Below are 9,167 nucleotides of genomic sequence, written 5' to 3'. Positions count from 1 at the left end.
TAGAAGGCTAGTACAGGCTTCAGTCAATCCGCTCTTGGCGGACTGAACCTTCTGGATCACCGCACTCATGATAGTGTGGTGCTCCTCCTCGATGGAAGCGTTGCGAAGTGCTTCCAACATAGTGTCTGGCGCCTCTGGGTGGATAGAGGTCACCGGCACTGGCGTCTCACCCTCCTTAGAAGGGGACCGCATGCCCGAGCTCGGATCCGTTGAAGGGTCCGGCGCGGTGTTCGGCTGAGGGCCGAACTCAGAGCTCTCGGGGACTCCGTCCCCTCGGCTCCCGGAGTCCGGAAGGTCACCTTGAGGCGCCTCCGAGACTGTCCCCCCTTGATCCGGTGCCTCTTGAGACAGCACCTCGGTGTCGTCGGCTGGATGAGGGGAGGTGGCCGTCGGGACTGGATCGCTATCCATGTCCGACGCGCCCAGAGAGCCGTCCGAGGATACCTCGATATTGGCTCAGGGCGGCCTGCACAATTGAGTTTGGCATTAGAGAAAGCAATGCGACAAAGGAATCCTATGGGTTACTTTGGTATCCGAACACTTACGATCTCCCCTGGGGCTTGCCCCTGGGCAACCACTCGTCTTCACTTTCGTCGGCGGCGGTAGAGCTGTCTGGAAGGAGCGTCCTTCCCTTCTTGGACCCTTCGGCCTTCCTTTTCTTGTCTCCCCCAGTCGATGGGGGAGCCTCCTCTTCCTCTTCCTCGTCTTTGGGGGAAGAGTGCACCGCAGAGTCATCGGACGGTGAGCCCGACGACGCCTGGCATCGGGAACTCTTTCGAGCTCCCTTGGCTTCCTTTGTCTTCTCCGGCACCTTATAAGGGGCCGGAGCCAGCATCTTCGTCAGAAGAGCGTATGCGGGGCCTTCGGGCAAGGGAGCGGGACAGTCGATCTGTCCGGCCATCTTCTGCCAGTCCTGTCAAAATTACGGGAGTTTAGATCCCACATAGAGCCAATCTATATATATATAACGAATATCCTGTAAAAGGCAAAACAACTTACCGCACTGGTGTGGCGCTTCGCGCTGAATCTGCGATCCTCAGTAATGGGGGGAGGGACCGCGGCGCCCTTGAACAGCACCCTCCAGGCATCTTCATGCGTCGTGTCGAAGAGCCTGTTCAGAGTTCAATGCTGCGCCAGATTGAACTCCCACAAGGTAAACTCCCGTTGTTGGCACGGGAGTATCCGGCGAACGAGCATAACCTGGACTATGTTGACAAACTTAAGCTTCTTATCCACCATGTTCTGAATACATGACTGGAGTCCGGTCAGCTCTTTTGAATTACCCCAGGACAGGCCCTTCTCTTTCCAGGAGGTGAGCCGCATGGGGATGCCAGATCGGAACTCGGGGGCCGCTACCCATGCAGGGGCGCGTGGCTCGATGATATAGAACCACCCCGATTGCCACCCCTTTATGGTGTCCACGAAGGTGCCCTCGAGCCATGTGATGTTGGGCATCTTGCCCACCATGGCGCCTCCGCACTCCTCTTGGCGGCCGCTCACTACCTTCGGCTTGACATTGAAGGTCTTCAGCCATAAGTCGAAGTGGGGCTTGATGCGGAGGAAGGCCTCGCACATGACGATGAACGCCGAGATGTTGAGGATGAAGTTCGGGGCCAGATCATGAAAATTCAGGCCGTAATAAAACATGAGTCCTCGGACGAAGGGATGGAGAGGGAATCACAGTCCGCGGAGGAAATGGGTGGGGAATACCATCCTCTCATGGGGCTCTGGGGTGGGGATGAGCTGTCCCTCATCTGGGAGCCGGTGCGCGATATCGTCGTGTAGGTATCCGGCTCTCCTTAGTTTCTTGACGTCTCCCTCCATGACAGAGGAGACCATCCACTTGCCTCCCGCTCCGAACATGGTTGGAGAAGGTTGAGATGAAAGTGAGGACTTGAGCGCTAGAGCTCGAGTATGCGGGAGCGGATGAGTAAAGGAGGAAGAAGGCATGGATAGAAAGGTGAATCCTTATCCTTATTATGGGTGGACAAAATTAAACGTCCCCACTTGCCTAGTAAAACTCGCTTATCCCCCAAGCGCTGCAATTGATGGCGTGGTTGGGTTACCCACGCCCGTATTGATGAGAATCCCGTAATAAGGGGACACGATCTCTGCTTTGACAAGACATGTCGAAAAACTGCCTCACGTTATGTGCGAGGCTCGTTAAAAGAAACAGTTCGAATAATCACTGGGCCATGACATAACGTCATGTTGCCAAAACAAGCTAGCAAATTAGATCGGCGAAAAAAACATTATTCTCTCCGCGGTGAAATGTGGGACTTATTTTGCAGGGTCGGACACTATCCTCGTATTCAACTTTTTCTGTAATATATTCGAAGAAGGAACCCGCCTTGCAATGCCGAAGACAACTACGTGTCGGACTCATCGTCATTGAAGCCTGGTTCAGGGGCTACTGTAGGAGTCCTGGATTAGGGGGTCTCCAGACAGCCGGACTATCTCCATTGGCCGGACTGTTAGACTATGAAGATACAAGATTAAAGACTTCGTCTCGTGTCCGGATAGGACTCTACTTGGCGTGGAAGGAAAGCTAGGCAATACGTATATGAATATCTCCTCCTTTGTAACCGACCTTGTGTAACCCTAACACTCTGCGGTGTCTATATAAACCGGAGGGTTTTAGTCCGTAGGACAACAAAATGACAACATACAATAATACCGTAGGCTAGCTTCTAGGGTTTAGCCTCTCTGATCTCGTGGTAGATCCACTCTTGTAACACCCATATCATCAATATCAATCAAGCAGGACGTAGGGTTTTACCTCCATCAAGAGGGCCCGAACCTATGTAAAACTTCGTGTCCCTTGCCTCCTGTTACCATCTGGCCTAGACGCACAGTTCGAGACCCCCTACCCGAGATCCGCCGGTTTTGACACCGACACTCATAATTTAGCATCTGCAATTTCTAGACATTCGAGCAGTACAAAATGGAACAAACACAAAGAGTAAAGCTTATAAGGTCTTCTGTGTGAGCTCAACGCATATGGTTACAGCAAGTTGTCTTAACCAATCTTGCAAAAACATTTTCAACCTGGACAGTAAGTGACCAAATGACAAGTACACACATTAGAAAACATAATCTCCATTACATTTATTACGATACTCAAAGAATGTACAGAGTTCACCACCCCTATTTATTATAAGAAAAACACCTACTATTCGATTTAATAAGGAACAAACAAATGAAAATAGTTTCAAGTCTGGGCACACGAATTAAGCACATCTAGTTGCCCTTCCTGGAAAGCATGACAACAGTTTCAGGTTTGGAAAGATAATTAAACCCACATGGCATGGTGTGATTACCACCGATATTAAGTTTACTTTCCTGAAAGTGAAGAATCATCGAACTGTGTCTGTACATAAGACAAAATAGGGACAACATGTTTACATCATAGGTATCATAGGATCTTATCTTTTTGTATAAGCACACAAAGGCAAGTAGTACATCAAAGAAAACTCAAACTTCATTCCAGCATTGACTAACACTAGTATGGAAACTAAAAGAACATACAGAACCTTTTCACAAGCATATATAATGATATTCAGGTGTGAGCTTCTGAGAGGAAATACAAGGATATTTTCAAATAATGCTACTTTATATAGAGAGAAAAGAGACATGTAGGATATAAAAGAATTCTGCAAAATACCTCTTTTACCAATCTGGTCACAAATTAGTACCGTGATTCCTGAAGAACAGCAACCAACATGCAAATTAGATTGCAAGTAAAGACCAACCTGTAACCACTACGATGAAAGATATAGAAAATTAAACAAGAAATTCCAAATTAAGTTTACTAGATACAACTCTACTACACATTAAATGTTTATTTTTCAAATAATGTTAAGATCTGTACAGAAGTGTAGTATCTTGAACCTTCAATCTTACAACAAGAGCTCAATAAAGAAGACCTTGATTAAGTAGCGGCACAAACCAGAATGAGTAGTATATCTACACATATGTTTTGACTAGTACGGAATGAGCAAATATCTCAATTCCCTTCCATGCACATGACTTTGAGTTGTAGTGAACTTGGTTCATAAAGTTTTTTCTAGAAATAAATATAATATACATGAGATTGGATCAGATCATATCAAGAAATAACTATTCCAAAGCAAGTAGCCATATATACGACCAGAACACCTATTTGTACTAGCATAATTTTCAACTTTCAGTGTGTATCTACAGCAAGTTTCCTGCCATGTACAAAATACTAAACAGTGTATTGGTAGATCAACCACTTTTTACACATGAAAAGAAATACTGGACTAAGCAGCACCTATGCTCTTCATAAATGGTTCTATGGCAGGCAGACCAACCACTATGTTTCATGTACTGCCCAATAACAAAAGAAAAAGCTTCAGAATACACAGTAATGCAAAAGCTCAGTTCTAGTACATGTAAAAGCTTCCAGTAATTGTATGCATAAAAAGGCAAAGCACATTCAGGACATGCATATACATGCCAAGCAAAATTTTTGTTTGTATGTTTACGACAGTTTCATTTGCATGAAGCATATAAGAAATGAAATGCTAAATAGTTTCAATGTTCTTAAATAGCAGCAAGCATGTATCCAACAGCAAAATACTTAATCCAAGACTTAACTACCAAGAGTATTACCTCCTCAGTTTTGCTTGCTGTCGTGTACTCACGTTGCTGGTTCTACGATGAACTTAGGATTCACTCGAAGCTTCATACATAGAAGCAAACACTTATAAGAAATCAACCATAATAGTAATTGGTAAATATATAATCATAAGAACATAAGCTTATGTGGCTTGTAAGGCCATGCGATAATTGAAGTGAAATATATTCATCGCACATGCTTGTATGGCGTAGTTGACACTTCTTGGTGGAGAGTAAAAAAGAAGATGCACGCTGCTCACAGAACAAACAATCCAAAAAGTTTACTTTAGTGAAAGCACCAAGTGAAAATTAGAGAACTTTTTGTAAGGATTACATATAGAACAAAAGAGCATGGTACTCAGCTAGACTCATGACCCATTTTTTTCCAATTTTTCTACTTAGGAGGATAGCTCCCAATTTCCATTACTGAAAACTAATAGAACACAACCACATGTCTCAGGTTAGTCCCCCTTTAGGGGTACCCTCAAAACATCAGAAACTACGCCACACACACCAACACTACTACCAAACCTGGATGCAAAAAATAAACAACGAGCATCCAAAATGTTCTAATTATCAGCAAGAAAACGACAGTCTTATTGTAGAGCAAAATTATTGCACCTGTAGATTCCAAAAAAAGTAACTAAACTACAGGAGAAAGGTAGAACGGCGTGACTATAATTTTGCACGTTATATATTCTATCATCCAAGCTAAAATGACACATTTTGACATAGACCTAACTACTGGAGAAAATTAGAACAGATGAAAGTACAAAAAAAATCATGGAACTGGCTGAATCCAGCGCTGCTTTTTTATTAATTTAAGAAATAAAAATCTAGGAACACCAGTTGTTGCAGACCCATAAGGAAAAGATAAACCACACCACTGAGTGCTCCCCAAGACTCCAACAAGTAAAGGTACAGATAGACTCCAAAGAGATACAAGAAAACATCAGCTCCTCATGTATTCACTTCAAGCATGAACGAACCAATTTGGTGCAGGACTGGTTCGTAGAGGAGGCTCGTGGAGGAGGAGGTGCTGCTGGCCGGGGGAGCTCCTGCAGGAGGCGGCGCTGCTTGACGAAGTGAGCAAGTCGACGATGGCCGGGGTGCTAGGCCGCGGTGCTACCTGGAGAGAAAGCACCGGGAGGCAGCGCTTCGGGTGCGGCGGAGGGTGTTTGGGAGCGGCGACGTTGGTCGGCCGGGGAAGGAAGTCGGCGCTCGGTGCGGCGGAGGTCGAGGAGGAAGCGACAAAGGTTGCTCGCCGGCGGATAAGGAGGTTGCTATACGGCGGCTGAGGAGGGTGCTAGGGTGCGACGGTGGTGGGGATGAAGCCAACGCTCCGGTGGGTGGTTGGCGGCGGCGGGGGGGAGATCGTGGTGATGTTCGATTTGGCTAGGGTTTGATTTGGGGAACAATTTGGAAAAGGGCTGAGACGAGTTTTTTTAGGGGTACGAGTTTTTTTTCTTTTGTGAGACATAGGGCCCGCGAATATTTTCCATCTAGCGAGCGCTCGGGCTCTCTCCTGCGCGTTTACGCCCAAAAGATTTCACTTTCTGACTTTCACCACATCCCGGCAGTTGGTGGGCCGTAACTCAGTTCTCCCGGCAGAAAACGTGTCGCCAACCATCCGCGGCAGTTCGTGTGCCCCGGGAACTTATCTTCTCCCGGCAGTTTATCTGCCCATATTTACTTGTGCTGGTAATAAGGTAATTCCTGGCAGATTATTTGCCCTTAATAAGATAGTTCTCCCGGCAGTTAACTGCCCTTAATTAAGTGTTGTGGTGTAGTGACAGTCAGCGTGTGCTCTGATACCATCTTGTAGCGATCAGACCTCAACTAGTCTGATCTATGTGTCTCAGTGTCATCCCTGGATCAGCAATGCTGACACGCACAGTACTTGAAGGATTTATAACAGAGTAGCAATCACACACTTATTACATCAAATATCTCAAAAGAGAACTTATTGCAATAAATATGGCTTAAGGCCATCTAATAACGATAACAGCGGAAGGCTTGGAAGATAAGTGTGTCAATCAACTCCAACGGCATCACTGAGTATAGAACCACGACCTAAAGGCACCTTACTCGTCGTCTGAAAAGTCTGTACCATGAATGTTGCAGCCCGAAAACGGGTCAGCACATGGAATATGTTGTCAATGTAACACATAGAGGGTAATGAAAGAATAAGGCTACACTACATGCATATATGGCTGGTGGAAAGCTCGATGGTTACAGTTTTTGCATAAAGCAAATTTTTCCTACTGCAAAGGAATAAATTTTATTTAACTATCATGGTAGTTAAACATTGAGAGTGTAAACACCCTCTCAATCCCAATTAAGCATCATCATTAAAACCCAACAATATTAATTAGAGTAACATGATGAGATTCACATGATAATCCAAGTACTAAATACTCAAGACGTCCATAATCGGGGTCACGGCTAACCATGATTAGTTTATACACTCTGCAGAGGTTTGCGCACTTTTCGCCACAAGACTCGATCTCCTCCGTTGGGATTCTTGCACTACTTGATGTTTGAGAAACGGATGACCGAGACATAGTCTTTCAGAAGCGCCAGCACCTTACGAATGGGTAGACCGTACCAACCTACATCCCCTACATCTGCTAGTCTACCACTGTAAGAATTCGCACGACTTAGTCAACTATGCTAGAGCACATAGTAGCTTGTGGCTGCACATGAAAGTTTCTAGTATGAATAATCTCATGATCCCTTTGAGCCTGGGTGGCGGTCCAAAGAAAATAGGCAATCGCTGAAATACTCAGGTGCCTCAATCCACCCAGATGTATGTTCAAGTTGCCACCTTAAATAAACCATTAATTTAACAATCTCACATCTGTCATGGATACACTCACCCAATCTACGTCTACTAGCATAGCATGGCAATATAAGCAAACGTAGAAGTACCTCCCAAAGGTTTGATAATAAAACAGGAAATAGGTACTACCTCATCTACTTCCCAAAACCCAAAATTTAATTAGATCATAATCATGTAATGTTTGAGGATTGATCTAATGCAATAGAACTGGGTAGTAAAGAGGTATGATCAAAGTGTTACTTGCCTTGCTGATGATCCGCGAAACCTAGAGATTCAAAGTAGCAAGCGGCGCACTCCGGGTACTCTATCGCAAACAAACAAGCACACAATAAGCACTCATCTAATGCGCAGGTAAAACTTAAATAAGAGATCTAACCAGAAAGTTCAACTTAAGAACTTCGGTTTGCACAAAGAATCAAATCGAACGAAGCAACGAAAATCAAACGACGAAAGAAACAAACTTCTTTACTAATATCGATCTAGGCTAAATTTTACAGAAGCAAAAACTTGTTTGAGTTGGTTAAATGGAAAGAGGGTTTCGAGACGAAACTCCATGCGCTTGAATCGCCTGATTCCGATAAACGAGCGAAAAGTTATACTAGAACGAAAATCGGATCAGAAATCGCGATCAGAAATAACCGCGGAAAATCCAAGAAAAAGAAAAACGATGAACAAATTATCGAATGAACGTTTGTTTTCTGGAACTAAACGGTGAACGCGTTCGTTAAAACGAACGAGCGAGCGAACGCTCGCTAAAAAAACTAAACCGAAAAAAACCGATCTAAAAAACGGACATAAAAAACCGAACAAAAAACCGAACGGAAAACCGAACGGTTTTCTCGAGGAAAACCACCGGCGGCGGGGGCAGCGGTCAACCTCGGCGGGCGGCGACACCGGCGGGGCGGCGTGGTCGGCGGCGGCGGCGGCGGGGTCCGGCGGCGGTGCGGCGGGGTCGGGCGCTAGGGTTTGGGCGGCTCGGGCTGGGCTCCCCGGCTTATGAAGGCCGGCCGGACGGAGTCCTGGCCGAACACGGCCCAAAGTCGGTTTCGCATTTTTTTAAATAATTACGTGCAGAAAAATAAATAAAAGAAATACTAAACGGACTCCAAAAATCCCGAAATAAATTTCCCCCGACTTCTAAAATCAAGCAGGTCTAGATGAACATTTATTTAGGGCCTAAATGCAATTTTGAAAAACACGCATTTTTCCTAAATTCAAATAAAATAGGAAGAAAACTCCGAAATAAAATCTTATTTGATTTTATTATTAAATCTCAATATTTCTTTATGTTGGGAAAGTCATTTTATTGCCTCTCTCATATCTATCCCTAATAATAAAGTCGAATTGACTCCGTGGGTTCACCGTCACAATACGCTTTCTTCTTATATCATAATACGCCTTTTCAATTTGTATAGATAAACTCGTAATATAAACGAGGTGATACTAATTTGTAGTCTGCACGTAAACAAAAGCTTCCTCTGTTTATTCCCTGTTGTATATGATGTGTATTAGGCCTGCCCTACGCTCTTTTGGGCCTCATCCACGGCTAGTCTAGCACTCTTCCGATCCAAAAAGACCAACACGTCAAGCTGCACAATACATAGGGCCAAGTGGACTTCTAATCAGCCTTTTCATGTTAGTTTACTCATTAAAAATATAGCGCCGGATGACCAGCAGTCCTTGC

The 9,167-nt window shown here is 44.9% G+C and overlaps 1 long non-coding RNA gene across 2 annotated transcripts; it reads right to left on the bottom strand.

The window, feature by feature from the left end:
* Nucleotides 1–3,060: 3,060 nt before the first annotated feature.
* LOC125523792 lies at nt 3,061–6,101 on the bottom strand. 2 transcript variants are annotated; one of them, XR_007290420.1, is made up of 3 exons: nt 5,631–6,092; nt 4,636–4,705; nt 3,061–3,703 (listed from the first exon to the last, which is right to left on the bottom strand). It is a non-coding gene; the product is annotated as an uncharacterized LOC125523792 (long non-coding RNA). The 2 variants fall into 2 exon arrangements; XR_007290419.1 differs by having other exon boundaries at nt 4,636–6,101.
* Between the last annotated feature and the right edge of the window lie 3,066 nt (nt 6,102–9,167).

This window comes from Triticum urartu, chromosome 7 (assembly GCF_003073215.2).
Source record: "Triticum urartu cultivar G1812 chromosome 7, Tu2.1, whole genome shotgun sequence".
Taxonomy (NCBI): domain Eukaryota; kingdom Viridiplantae; phylum Streptophyta; class Magnoliopsida; order Poales; family Poaceae; genus Triticum; species Triticum urartu.
This window is presented reverse-complemented; position numbering and strand designations above follow the sequence as displayed.